The following is a 15375-nucleotide window of genomic DNA, read 5'->3' on the forward strand; positions in this document are numbered from 1 at the left end:
GTATTATTGATATATTTGACTTCAGATGAGTAAATTCAAGCTAGTCAAACCGTGGGTTTTCTTCTGCTTTTCTTTTTTTCTGCTATTATTAAGATTATTATTTGCTTATGTGTGGTTGTTAAAAGTGAAGTCCAGGCAGTCCTTGATTTTAGACTTTATGTTATCTGTGATAGTCCACATCTGATAGCAGAGTGCTGTAAGGCCTTGTCTACTAAGCACTTGTGTGCTTTGTTGTAGGACATTGGGAAAACATTTAAAGTGCAAATAAAGATAGTTAGAAATGAAGAATTTAAGTTTAATAGGCTATATTGAATGAGGTGGGCATTGACCTCGATTGGCTTCTTCCTACTACCTACTTTAGCTATGCCCTTTTTCTCCTGGTCTTAGGACTCTGTGGTGAATTGCCTATGAAAATCTAAATTAATTTTCTTTTTTTTTTTTTTGTGAGGAGGACCAGCCCTGAGCTAACATCCAATACCAATCCTCCTCTTTTTTGCTGAGGAAGACTGGCCCTGGGCTAACATCCGTGCCCATCTTCCTCTACTTTACATGGGACGCCGCCACAGCATGGCTTGACAAGCGGTGCGTTGGTGCGCGCCCGGGATCCGAACCGGTGAACCCCGGGGCCGCCGCAGCGGAGCGCGCACACTTAACCGCTTGCGCCACAGGGCCGGCCCCTAAATTAATTTTCTTTTGAAAGTGAAACGTAGATAAATCTTAATTCATTTGTGTACCTGAAGACCCAAGAGTTTATCATTTTGTGTGACTTTTTCTTGGAGAAGGCTTGAGTGGGAAAAGGAGAATTAAAGAGCAAATCTTTTTTTATTTTGTGTTATTTTAGTAAAATTCTCTAGGAAACTGTATTAAGGTCTTTTGCTTCCTCTATGAGCAAGAATAGGGGGCAAAAGTTCTGAGATTGAGTTCTGTTTTAACATTGAGCAGTACTGACAAAAACCCTAGTCAGAAACAATAAGTTGGGTCCTAAGGGAAGGTGATCAAGATCTAGAAAAGAATGTCAAGATGAATGACACTTGGTTCTTACCTAAAAAGGAACATGAGATCTAGTAATGAAAATGTGTAAACAAATAATTGTAATACAGTGAGATAAATGCATAATACTTTTTCATAAAGTATCAAAGTAGGGACTAGAGTAATTAATTTTGAAAGAGGTTAGTGACAGCTTCATAGAAGAGGTAGTAGGAATTTTAAGGATGACTAGTGATTTACCAGATGGCCAAAGGGGTTCCTCTTAAATAGATTAGTACATGCAGTGAGATAGAGGCAAGAAAGAGGATTGTGATGTGTTTGGAGAAAACTTTAAGTAGTACTCTATGGTGGAATGCAAAGTGTTAATGGGGGTGAGGGGAGATGAGACTGGAGAGGGAACCCTTAAAGGTCTTGTAGGGGCAGGAGTTATCTTGATAGACTTTGGTCTCTTCAGCCCTCCTCCCCAAATCTTCATTTTAGAGTCCCCCTTCCTCCTGCTTTCCTAACTTTAGATGCCAGTGCTATGGAACTGGGGAAATATTCTTTCCTTTTCTGAGGTTATTTGTGGCAGGGTTATTGAAAGGGGTAGGAAGGAAGGAATGCACAGTCCTCTTGCCGTTTGTGCAAGGGGCTGGATGAGCTTTGGCACCCAAAATTGGACCTCTGAATATTGTTGTACGTCGTGGTTTAGGCGCTAAATTAAAATCATATACACTGATCTGGTGGCTTTTGTGGGCTTGTCTGGAAATCAAGTTTTCTTGAGTTCCAAATTTATGAATGAACTTAAACACAAACTGTCTTATCATATGATGATAGTATGAATAGAAAAGTTTTCATAAATCAGTTAAAGTCAATAAGATTCTTGGGGGCGTGTTTGATTTATGTGATTTAACTATTGAAATCTATTTATCTGCAAATGATACTTTATCAGTCATTCTTAGATTTTTAAAGCTAGATCTCTACTAAACAAGACTTTATTAGTCTTGTGGAAGTTAATATACTCATTAGCAATTATATACTGAGTGTCTGCTATATATCCAAGTTACTGTGTTAAGATAATTGAGAAATCTAAAAGTGAAATCATTGATCATGTCCTCAGTCTAGTAGGGAAGATGACATATACAGATAGCTGAATTAGCAAGCAGTGAGAGATAAGTTCAGATCAAATGTCATTGAAAATCAGAGGAGAAATACTGCTTTTGATAAGGGGGAGAACTGGACCTTAAATGATAAGCAGTGAGGAGCAGTAGGCATTTCAGGTGGAGGAAAGAGCATGAGCAAACATTTGTAGGTAGGAAGACTGGAACTGTGTTTGGAGAATAAAGGAGTCTGTTAACTATAGAGGGTAAATGGGGTGCTTTGGGGCTAGGGGAGGGACAGCTTGGGTGTAAGGAGAAATACTGTACAGTTGGAGCAATTGTCTGAGTCTAGATTGTGTACAGAGTATGGATTTTAATCATATGACCTTTAGATATATCTCATCTCCAGGTAGCTTTTTGCTACTGTAGGCAAAGTTGGACCATAGTTAGAGCTGATTTTCAAAATTGTGCTATGTCCTTATTTTCTGCTGCCAGTGTTAACATAGGGAAGGCAAGGAGTTTTGCTGATCTTGAAGCTGAGAATGAGATTTTGCTGCTTCAGGCTTTTTATATTAACTTGATTATTTTAGACTGCATTAATAGTGGCAATATCTGCATGTCCAAGAGGGTTATAGGATAGCGGCATTTGATCTTTTGGTGTGAAACTGGAGGAGAGATCTGGTTTGTTCTTTACATGATGACTTTGTCTTCTGTTTTCAGATCTGGAAGATATAACCACATTATCCCTATTCCCATTTGTACATTTCCTTTTAGAAGTAAAACCATCTATTTAATGACTGAGAAATTAAGGTTAACAGGCAGTAGTTCCTCCTTTATTTTTCTTTTCTCAACATTAGCTTTTGTAACTTCTTCACAGAACTGTGTGATTGTGTATTAGTTATCAGATTTGGAATTTGTGTTAGGTATTAATTTAGTATAAGATTTTAGACTTGGTACAGTGTAACTCCTCATTTTTGTTCTTCATAGTCTTGCAAAATATTTTTTTCAATTGGTGACCTAGAGTGGACCAAAGCATTATTTTAGGTGATTTCTGTAGCACATCCCAGAAACACTGCATATAACATAGCTGAGTGGCAATAAAGAACAACCATAGGTACTGACTTAAAAATTAGTTACAGAGTTGCAGCTGGCAGCTAAGTTAGAAAGCTATTTATAGAGCAGCTCAGGAGGCTGAGACACTCTTTGACTAGCTGCCTGAAGGTGGTGTGCAGGGAGAAAACCATTTCTTCCTGTCAGGAGATGGAAATCTTTTGAGAGAGAAACTTAAGCTGCTTCCTATCTTGGGGCTTGTAGACTTAACCTAGAAGTTTTGTTTCTTTGACTTTTTTTTTTTTTTTTTTTTTTTATGCTGAGCAAGATTCGACCAGAGCTAACATCTGTTGCCATCTTCCTCTATTTTGTATGTGGATCACTGCCCCAGCATGGCCACAAGTGGTGTAGGACTGTGCCCGGGAACCGAACCTGGGCCGCCGAATCGGAGTGCACCGAACTTAACCACTACGCCACCACGGCTGCCCTCTGGCTTTTTTCATCCAAGTTATGTTTTCCTAACTTAGTCTTTGACCAACCAAGAAGGTATTGTAGCTTTTGAGGTCCCCCTTTTTTTTAAAAAACAAAGTTCACCTCTTCTACTATTACTTAGAATTGAGAATGATTACATCTCTGGGGCAGATGGCTGGAAACTGCTTCATGTGTTCCTCTTATTTTACATCATATAAGCCCTACTCACATAAAATCTGGTGAGTTGATTTAGTTTGTTTTGTAACATTCTTGGCTTTTTAAGGCTTGCTTATAATTTAAGACTTGCGGTTTCTTCAGGCACTCTGATATGGGGGTGTCCAAAACTCTTAAAACCTGTTCCTTGTGAACTTGGTTTGAATAATATGATGCCGTCGTTATATCCTCTCAACTTCAGTTCATTGTAGCCAGGATGAAGATGGTGATGCCTGTGAGCGGGATGTGCTATACCAGACAAGAGGTGGTTACTTACTAGGAATTAGATTTATGAGGGCTAAAAAGAGAGAATTGTGAATTTTAGAGTAATTAGAGGTGATGACAAGACTCGGACCACTTGGAATAAAGAGAGAGAGAATTGAGAGAAAATATGTATATATCTTCATCCCTCTAGGGGAAAAATTACTGTTTTAAAGAATCTAGTTCCAGCGCAGCCACTAGTTTGTGTTACTTTAGGTAGGCAAGTATTTAAATCTTTATGCTGGAGGTAACAGAACATCCCTTGCTTTGTCAAAAGGCTGTTATAATAATCAGAAGACTTAAGAATATGAAAGAGCTTTGTAAAGTATAAAGAAATCCGCATATACAAAGATTTTGCCCCTCTTAAGATGGAGCTCAAGTAACTGTGGTAACACCAGTTGAAGAAATTGGGCTTTATAAACCTTCTCAAGGTTTTGCAGAAGTCATTTGAGTTTGAGGTGGTTTCATAGTACTGTATTGGAAAAGTGGTGGAGGAATAGTCTACTAAAATGAGGGAAAACTCATCAATAAAATATGATACTAAGTAAAACTAACAATATCTAATATTTGTAATGATGCTTTAAAGTACTCTAAATATGTTATCTTTAAATATGTTGTGGAAATTATTAATATTCCTGTTTTTAAAAGGAGAAATTGAAACTGAGTGGCTAATCATAATTAACATGTCTGAAGTCATAATGGTAAATAGTGAATCTGGAATTTGATTCTAGATCTTTTGTTCAGTCTGATGTCACTTCATCCGGTTATGGTACAGTCCTAGCACATGGAAATGGAAGGGGCTGTGCATGAAAGTGGGAGAGCCTAGAGCAGAACTTCCCCCCCGCCCCCCAAAGCCCCAGTAGATAGTTGTACGTCATAGCTGCACATCCTTCTAGTTGCTGTATGTGGGACGCGGCCTCAGCATGGCCGGAGAAGCGGTGCGTCGGTGCGCGCCCGGGATCCGAACTCGGGCCGCCAGTAGCGGAGCGCGCGCACTTAACCGCTAAGCCACGGGGCCGGCCCCTAGAGCAGAACTTTAGTGATGGTAAAACGCGCATCCTCATCATTACTGTTTGAAGCAGAGATTGGAAATGAATAGCACTTAGGGTAGACTGTCAAATAAGTATAAGTCAGAGAAGGGGTGTAATGGGGGGAAATGAACTTTAAATAGGAATAGAAAGGACTGAAAACAGACACCCCTTCTCCCCACCTACCAATATCAGTGATTTTGGAAGGTATCCAGTATAGCAGTGAAAGAAAAAGCTAGTTAATGTTCTCCAGTATTTGTCAAGTTTAGGGAGGGATCATACTTGAAAAGTAGTAGTATTCAAAGTAGTAGCATTTTAGTTGGGTAGAGGGCTTATTTGGGGAGCCTTTGTCACCATAGCAAAAAGGGAAATTGGTGAAAGATTGGTACTGTAGAATGAAGGGAAAAGAAGTGGTTGGTACTGTAGAATGAAGGGAAAAAAAATGGTTAAATTTTTCTTTACAACTTGTCTAGACTATTTAAAATTTATATTACCTTCTCATAACAAGCCAAGGGAAACATAACAGTCATACACCGTATAATGATGCTTTGGTCAATGATGGACCGCGTATATGACACTGGTCCCATAAGATTATAATGGAACTGAAAATTCTTATCACCTACTGACGTCGTAGCCATCATAACATCGGAGTGCAGTGCTTTACTCATGTGTTTGTGGTGATGCTGTTGTAAACAAACCTGCGCTACCAGTTGTATACAAGTATAGCACGTACAATTATGTGCAGTACATAATACTTGATAATAAATGACTGTTACTGATTTATGTATTTACTATACTATACTTTTTATCGTTACTTTAGAGTGTACTCTTTCTACTTATAAAAAAAAATTTACTATAAAACAGTATGCCATGTTACGTTGGCAGCAGCCTTATATGTCTAGTGTTTACTGCATCTCTTGATTGCATCATTTTCTCTTGTGCTTGATTTAGTCTCGTGTTATTTTGCTCATCATAGCCCCTAAGCATACAAAACCCACTGCTAATGTTGCCAGTAAGAGGCCACATTGAGTGATTGACCTGGAAACGAAATTAAAAGTGATTAAAGACTACGAAGGTGGAAAATCAGTGATGGTTATTACTCGCCAGTCAGGCGTATCCCGTTCCACCATAGCTATGATCTTGAGGAACGAGAACAGTGACGTAGGCTGTTAAAGGATATGCTTCATTGAAGGCAAGGAGACTAATAAAAATTTGAGAAGGGCCTATATCAGATGTGGAGAAAGTTCTAATGACCTAGATTGAAGACCGGACACAGAAGTGTATCCCTCTCAGCATCATGACGATCACAGCCAAAGCAAAAATCTGTTTGTGATGTTGAAAGAAAAGGCTGGAGCTGACTATGATGTTGAACTTACTACTATCTCTGAGTGTTTTTAAACGATTCAGGAATCGTTATTCATTACATAATGTGAAAGGGAGTGGTGAGTCTGCGTGAGTGGTGAGTCTGTGAGTGCTGATGTGAAGGCAGTTGAAGAATTTTTGGAAACTCTAGATAAGCTGATTTTGGAGGAAAGTTAGTTGCCAGAGCAGATATTCGATGTGAATGAAACCTCCCTATTCTAGGAATAGATCCCTGAAAGGACTTTTATTCATAAGGAGGCCAAGTCAGTGCCAAGTTTCAAGGCTTTTAAGGACGGAGTAGCAGTCTTGCTTGGGGGCAGCGTTGCAGCTATAAATTGAATCCCTTTGTGATCTGACCCAGTGAGAACCCCCAGGGCCTTCAAGCATATCAGTAAGCACACACTGCCAGTGTACTACAGAAGCAATAAGAAGTCATGGATGACCCAGCTCCTCTTCTAAGATGCCCTTCTGAATTGCTGTGCTGGTGTAATGGAGAAGTACTGTTTAGAGTATAACATAACTTTCAAGATTTTGCTTATTGTTGGTAATGCTCCCAGACATAGTTCTCTTGTTGGTGGTCTTCATTCCAATATCAAAGCAGTGTTTCTCACTCCAAATACCACCTCTTTGATCCAACCAATGGATCAAGGAGTTATAGCAGCTTCTAAGGTCTACTACCTTAGGAGGACCTTTGCCCAGGCTATTGCTGCAGCTGAAGAAGACACTGATGCAGTTCTGGGAGAATTACAACGTCTATGACTGCATCAAGAACCTTGCTTGGGCTTGGGGTGATGTCACCGAGGAGTGTATGAATGGCGTCTGGAAAAAGGCACTCATGAGGTTTGTCCATGACTTCAAAAATTTGCCAAGGATGAGGAGGTTGCAAAAGTCAACAAGGCTGTAGTTGAGGTGGCAAATAGCTTTAACCTGGGTCTGGATGAGGATGACATTGAAGAGCTCTTAGAGGTGATTCCTGAGGAATTGACTAATGAGGAGTTGTTGAAACTGGAATAGGAATGCATAGCTAAAGAAGAGGCAAGAGAAAAGGAAATTGCAGGAGAAGAAAAAGAAGAACCACCCCCAAGAAAATTGACAGTGAAGGGTATAGCAGAAACTTTTGCATACCTCCACAAGCTCCTTAAAAAGTTTGAAAACATGGACCCCAACACCAAAAGGTTTTCATTAACAGAGAGGAGTGTTCATGGTGCATTATCTGCTTACAGGCAAATCTGTGATAAAAAAAGAAACAAACCAAGCAAACCACCACGGACATATTTCTGAAAAGAGTGATACCTCCTCAAGAAGAGCCTCAGGCAGGTCCTTGAGGAAGTATTCCAGAGGAGGGCATTGTTATAGGAGATGACAGCTCCATGCCTGTTAATTGCCCCTCCAGACCTTCCAGTGGGACAAGATGTGGAGATGGAAGACAGTGATATTGAAGATCCTGACCCTGTCTAGGCCTAGGCTAATGTCTGTGTTAGATTTATTTATTTATTTATTCATTCATTCATTCATTCATTCATTCATTCCCCCCAAAGCCACAGTAGATAGCTGTATGTCATAGCTGCACATCCTTCCAGCTGCTGTATGTGGGACGCGGCCCCAGCATGGCCGAAGAAGCGGCGCATGGGTGCACGCCAGGGATCCGAACCCGGGCCGCCAGCAGCGGAGCGCGCGCACTCAACCGCTAAGCCATGGGGCCGGCCCTGTGTTAGTTTTTAACATAAAAGTTTAAAAAGTAAAAAAAAATTAATTTTAAAAATAGAAAAAGGTTATAGAATAGGATAAAGAAAATATTTTTGTACAACTGTACAATGTGTGTTTTAAGCTAAGTGTTATTACAAAGGAGTCAAAAAGTTAAAAAAAAAGTTCATGAGGTAAAAAATTTACAATAAGTTAAGGTTAATTTATTATTGAAGAAAGAAAAATATTTTTTTATAAATTTAGTGTAGCCTAAATACAGCGTTTATCAAGTCTATGGTAGTGTACAGTAACGTCCTTGGCCTTCATGTTCAATCACCACTCACTGACTGACTCACCCAGAGCAACTTCCAGTCCTGCAAGCTCCATTCGTGGTAAGGGCCCTGTACAGGTTTACCATTTTTATCTTTTATATCACATTTTTACTGTACTTTTTCTATGTTTAGATATGTTTAGATACACAAATATTTACCATTGTGTTAGAGTTGCCTACAGTATTCAATACTGTACAGGTTTGTAGCCTGGGAGCAATAGGTTGTACTATATAGCTTAGATGTATAGTAGGCTATACTCTCTAGGTTTGTAAGTACACTCCATGATCTTTGCACAGCGATGAAATTGTCTAATGACGCATTTCTCAGAATGTATCCTCGTCGTTAAGCAATGACTATACATTGTCTCAGAAATTTAAGAGACTCTTCAGATAGCCATCCACAGATAGAATGTGGATTTTGGAAATATATTTGATATTATCTACCTAAATACACGTAGATACTTGCATGAAATAATCAGCTGTTTTTATTTTTAGTCTTTTATTATTAGTGTTGTAGTTGGTATGTAGAAGCAGGGGAATGAAATTATCAGTTTTTTTTTAATGCTGAGAAATAGGCAAACATGGGTGATATGGAATTTTATAAGAACAGTTGTATGATTATGAAAGGTGTGAGGATGGAGATATTTTTAGTTGAAATGCTCCTAGTGATTATTTCTTCTTATAGAAACTTAAAGGCTTAAGTTTAAATTTATTGGGAAAAATACTTTGGCTGTATTTTATGGTGATTAATTGCTCACGTTTTCCACTTGCAGAGCATTATTTCCAAACTTAAAGCTTTTGTAGACAGGATATTTGGTGCTTACTATTTCTGGGTATATCTGTCATTACTGTTTACAGCAGTTTGAAAAGAATTTTCAGAAATGGCTTTTACTTGTTACTCAGTGGCTGAGAGGGGTCTCTTGATGCCTCCTTGCCGTAGGTGTGGCAGTTAATGAACTGTAGTAGATGTAGCTGGTGTAATTTTGACTCCCATAAGGTGAACAGATTGCTTTGATTTAATTCTGAAGGGTGTGAATGAATAAGATTCCCACTGTCTCTACTTACTCTCTACATAAAGCTAGAGGCTTTGCAGAATCAACAAGGGGAGATCCTGTTCAACATGGCTTTGGTTTGGCAAGGGTGAAGCAGACATGTGTGATGTAGAATGAATGGGATGTCTCCATACTTCCCCACTATGTGGAAGATGGTAGTTGATCATGATGGTCAGGTTCTGTAGGCCACCAGGCCACTGCTGACACAGTACCATTATTACTGTAATTTTCGAAAGTGTCTTTATCCCAGACTCCTGATTATCATGTATAAATAGCAGCCTCCCCTAAACACATGCCCCATCTTTCTTAAATGCTAAGAAATTCTTAGCACTTATCACCATCTGACATATATTTGTTCATTTATTTACTGGTTGTCTTTCTCCACTAGTGTGTCAGCTTCGTGATGGCAGGGACTTTGTCCGTTATTGTATATTTCTAACTCCTGAGACTTATTTGGCATATTATAGTATGCAATGAATATTGTAGAAGAAATGGAATTTCTGTTTATTTACACTGAGGTTTGCAAAGCTGTGGGAGAATGGAGTATAAAGATTCTATTGTTCTAATTGCATCAGGGCCATGAAACTGGTGTTTTCTGGGTGAGAGAGACTCTGGCAGAGAGGCCAACTGCAGTTCATTATTCTCTCTGACTAGGCACAATTTACATTGTTAAGAGAAGCCATGCAAATTCTTTTGGATTCCTACTTTTTAGATATGGGCTTGGCTGTTAGAGAATAACACTAGCCTAGCTATGGGAAGGACTTTTTGCCTGTTATTCTCTCTTATCCCTCCTGGATTTTGTGAGTGGAGAAATGGGCTTTTGTTTTCATCTATAAATCTGTAACTATTTATGCCATCATATCAACATATGTACAAGGCACCATGTCACACATTGTGGAAGATATAAGAAAACAGAAGACTCCTGAATTTATTTTAATAAAGAATGGGTCTTGGGGCTGGCCTGGTGGCACAGTGGTTAAGTGCGCGCGCTCCGCTTTGGTGGCCCGGGGTTAGCGGGTTCGGACCCCGGGTGTGCACTGACACACCGTTTGTTAAGCCATGCCTTGGCGACGTCCCATGTAAAGTAGAGGAAGATGGGCACGGATGTTAGCCCAGGGCCAATCTTCCTCAGCAAAAAAGAGAAGGATTGGCATTGGATGTTAGCTCAGGGCTGATCTCCCTCACCAAAAAAAAAAAAAAAGAATGAGTCTTGATTGCTTAAAACAAAAATGGGACAGTCAGGTTACAGTTGAGATTATGTTCCTGTTTTTTAAGTGTGAGATATTTTTGGACATAGAGGTGAAAATTTCTTATATCTCTGATTCCCGGAAGACTTCAGATTGATTTTCAGAGAAGAAATTTGAGAATCATTTGCATAGAGGTTTTTGTTGAAGTTAGGAGATTAAATGATTTTCTCAGGGTGAAAAAAATAGAACCAGCGATTAATGTTTAAGAAATGCTTAACATTAAAATGGTTGAGGTGAGAGGACAAAATGGATGGAATGGAAGCATGTTTGTGTTATAGGAAGGCTGGGGAAGAACCAGAATACAGCACTTATAGAAAGAAAAATACAAATACGCTAGGAGTAGATAGTGGTAGTGTATTAATTCCTTAGCTACATGTAGACTTTTATTAGGTCGCTTATAACTAGGGTGACATAGAATTTATATTCCAAACTGGGTCACTTTTGGGAGTGAAAGAGTGTACTATTTTGAATGGGACACTGGGACAACAGGTGTAAACCAGGACTGTTCCAGGAAAACCAGGACAACTTGATCACCCCCTACTAGTAACATACTTTTCTCCAGACTTAGTCGCAGTTCCTTAAACCTGTCCAGATAATTTCTTTTCTGTCAGAGTACTCTGATCTGCACTCACAGAGCCTCTCAAGCTTTCGTTCCATTTTGTTGGTCTTATTGGAATGAAAGAGTTCTTTCCATTTTTTTCTGCCCCTCTTCTCCCTGGACTGTTTGGTTTACAGCATTGGTGGAGGTAAGTACAGTATTCACAAGGTATTGTTAGTTGACCTTTTATTTTGCTTAGGAAATCAGGTTTTGTGTGTTTCTGATCTGGTGTTAGATTATTTTTGAGAATCCTGGTTGCATCTCCTTAACTGGGCTAATGAACTATTAGTAAGTTCTTAGAATCTAATACAAAAAAAGAGAATTTGTAATTTTGGCATTTGTTTTTAAATTACTTGATATTTAATATGTTTACTTTCCTGCAGGTGAGGTTGTAATTCTGAAACCTTAGATCTTCAAAGAAGGGAAAGAGAACACCTTGTGTTTATACCATTGACATGTTATTTTTTTATGTTAGAGCACTGTAATGCTTTCATTTTGTTTTCCTATTCAGTTTAAATAAATTTTTTTAATTCTTATATTGTGATGCGTTTTTTATTATATTAAGTAACTTTTAAAAAAAATTTTATTTATTTATTTTGCGAGGAGGACTTGCCCTGAGCTAACATCTGATGCCAATCCTCCCCTTTTTTCTTGAGGAAGACTGGCCCTGGGCTAACATTCGTGCCCATCTTCCTGTACTTTATATGGGACACCGCCATAGCATGGCTTAGCAAGCAGTGTGTCGGTGTGCGCCCTGGATCCGAACCTGCGAACCCTAGGCCGCGAAGCGGAGCGCGCGCACTTAACTGCTGCGCCACCGGGCCGGCCCCAGTAACTTGTTATTATCATTTTACATTGTCTGGTAAATTAAAATTAACATAGAAGTAATAGTTACTTTTGAGGTAGAGGTTACCAAAATATGGTTCTCCTCACCCCTAGGATCCTTATTTGGAATCTGGGATGGAAATAGAGTATCTAGGTTTGGAAATCACCACTTTGGAATACAAGAATGGGATACTAAACAATCTGAAAATTAAGGAGTTTTATAGATAATCCTGAACCCGCCTCTGTTTTTGCCAGAGTCGTATTGTACAATCTGCCATCCAGTGGTAGGAATGCAGAATACACCAGAACATCAAGGAGAAGCTCTAGGTTTTCAGAGTTTTTTATATTAAGAATGCTTACATGGTAGGCTAGGACATTTTGATAATGGGGAAAAAAAGAATCACCCTTTCACTTGAAAATACAAGTCAGTGGCAGTGAATTCGGAGAGTATTCTAAGATCATATGTTTTTATATAGAGCATTTTCATGACTTAAACGTTCTTCTGCTCTTGTAAAATTTCATGTATTTATAACAGATTTGTGAGTGAAGAGGCAAATGCATAAATAATAGATAATTCTAAGGGACACTAGGTTAGGCTGATTTGAAAAAAATGCTTTGTGTGTTGAAAGTTTTACGGCAATTACCTAATGATTCAATTAACTAAAACAATTTATTTTTCACTTTTACAATTAAAATATGGACAATTCAGCACACTTGGCTTGTGTACAGCTATGACTTACGAGGCGAAATTTCAGCCAAATATTAACGTAGGCAACCTTATGGTTGGCTTTGTTTACCTAGCTCCATCTGAATTTTTCTTCTCGTAGGTATTCCCTCTTTAGTTCCACTTTTTTCTTTCTGCTACAGATATAAAGGAGGTCAGTCCTTTCTCTTTTGTTGCCTTTTGAAGTGTTCTGAAGACGCTCAACATTTGACAATTGTTTGACAATACTTCCTAAATATATGTTACATTTTTTATTCCTGTTTTTTAAAAAATTGATTTCTTTATGTGGCCTCCGTAAGCATCTGAAATTACCACTGATGGAGGTTTTTTCAGGTTAATGTACTTTCTTCAAAAAAAACTTTGAAATAAACAGAGAGAGCAGATAACGAGAGAATTTGTGAAAATTTAATGGCAACTTTTTTGTTAAATAGTTTTTAAGGGGAAAAAACCTCTCCTTTTATATGGTGATTAAAAAAAACAATTAAAAACTACTCAATGACCAAGTTAAATGTAATGTACTGTTAACTAAGAATTGTTAGTTTTCATATGTGTGAATCTTTAGTCCATTCATTTTGCAGAGAACACAATGACAAATAGCATATCTAGTTGTGCTAACAGAGGATTTTTCCTACAGCTGCAACTTGTTTTTTTAGTAAGATGGGACTTTGCCTTACTTTCATTTCCTTAAGGCTCATCTACCATGGTGAGAGATTACACTTGTGTTCAGAATATTGGCCTACCTCTGGAACAGTGACTGTCAAATTTCCAACTTTTATACCATGCACCTCTTGTGCTTATGCCACCTCTTTCTCAAATCCTTGAGGAAATAAAAGGAGCACGCATCATGGCTGTCCTTTCTACCATTGATCATTTATGCTCCGAAGGGTCTGGAATGAATTATAGTACAGGATTGGTATTTGCTGTGTGACGTGAGGGGTGCTTAACTGAGATTTGTAAAATTATGGAAATAACAGTGATATAGTTCCTGTACGTATTGGTTTTGACTACTTGTTCATATATAACTTAATTACTGAGTAATTTTGAAAGCATTCAGTTCTTTTTATATCACCTAGTATTTGGGCAAGTACAGTATATATCAGAAGATATACATCTACAATTTTTAAAAAGGGAATCTTATTCTGTATTGTCCTTTAACATGGTTTTGATTTAATATACTGTGAGCATTTTCCCCTGTCAGCTTTTTTTTTGCCATGTATTTGTTGGCATCATACTATTTCATTGTCAGACTGCTGTCATTTAATGAACTATTTCTCCATTGCACATGTCCACTTACATTGTAACTTAGGTCTCTTAGCTTCATGGTACTTTGATAAAAGCCGTTTGGATATGTTGGTCATTTTTTTTTTAATACTTTGAATGCTCCTTTCTCTCCTCTTTCAGATTATCTCAATCCTTGTTCCTTGTACTGAGCGTTGTATATTCTGTGAGTCTTTCCCCAGTTTTTACCCTAACATCCAATTAATATGTTGGTTAGATTTATTTCTTAAGGTATAAATCAGTCTGTGAAGACTGTATTTTTGAGTTAATTCTAATGGAAATTATGTAAAAGTATAATATTGTGTTTGTCACAGAGGACCCCACAAACTTTAAACACAAAATTGTAACAGTTCCATCTTAATTTGGACCATACTTTGTGACACCTTACGCAAAAATTGAATGGAGTAAGATATAGAAGTGTTCATTCTGTTTCTCAGACATTTGACACTTGGGACAAGGGCAGATGTGCCTCTGTCTGTAATTTCGTTTGGCTTAAGTCTGATTTCAACTTGCATGTTTTCTAAATGCCTTCAAATTTTTGCTAAATAGAAAAAATGTTGCTGATCCTTTACATCAAAAGTTCAGAAACTGTTTTCTTATTCTCTAATTACTGTTTGTTGGTGACTATTTGTTCCTTTTGTTTGTACTCCTACCCAGGAAAAATTTCAAAGATGTGATCAGTGAAGCAACATTTGATGAACCACTTAATTTGCCTTCCAAATTGAGTGTATCTTCAATTTTCTAGATGATTGAAGAAATCAGTCTTTGTTGCTAAAATCAACTCTGAACGCAGTTGCAAAAAGAGTATCTTTCAGTGTAACTGTTGAAAGAGACAGTAGCATTTGGCTCAGTGATTATGATATATTGTTGGTTTTTTTTTAACTAATATTGTTTTTAGCCAAGCTCATTTATTAGGAAATCTACTTTGGTATCAGTGTAGTTTTGATATAGCCTAGTGAGTGCCTGTTTAGATGGGAGCTTGAGGTCTCTACATACTGTTGATGGTGCCTGCCGCTGCCTGGGTTGCCTGACTTGCTGTGGAAGTGAACCCTAAGCGCTCTAAGTTTCTAAAATCGAGGAACTCTGCCTGGAGAAGTCTGTACAGGCTTGTGGCCGCCGATTAATGAAGCCATCTGGTAACTGATTACTTCTAAATTTTTTGTGCTTGGCTGAGCATTTTCCCTTG

The 15375-nt window shown here is 38.3% G+C and overlaps 1 protein-coding gene across 10 annotated transcripts in view; it reads left to right on the forward strand.

Annotated features, from left to right (window-relative positions):
• Positions 1 to 15375, forward strand: part of PICALM (phosphatidylinositol binding clathrin assembly protein) — a 103287-nt gene that overhangs the window by 11158 nt on the left and 76754 nt on the right. The window contains exon 1 of one of the 10 annotated variants that reach the window (XM_058545466.1): positions 3504 to 3662. The exons of the other annotated variants lie outside the window; for them this stretch is intronic. The gene's annotated coding sequence lies outside the window, so the exon portion shown is untranslated. Of the gene's footprint in view, positions 1 to 3503; positions 3663 to 15375 lie in introns of those variants that run through there. 10 annotated transcript variants of the gene reach the window in all.

This window comes from Diceros bicornis, chromosome 7 (genome assembly GCF_020826845.1).
Source record: "Diceros bicornis minor isolate mBicDic1 chromosome 7, mDicBic1.mat.cur, whole genome shotgun sequence".
Classification (NCBI taxonomy): domain Eukaryota; kingdom Metazoa; phylum Chordata; class Mammalia; order Perissodactyla; family Rhinocerotidae; genus Diceros; species Diceros bicornis.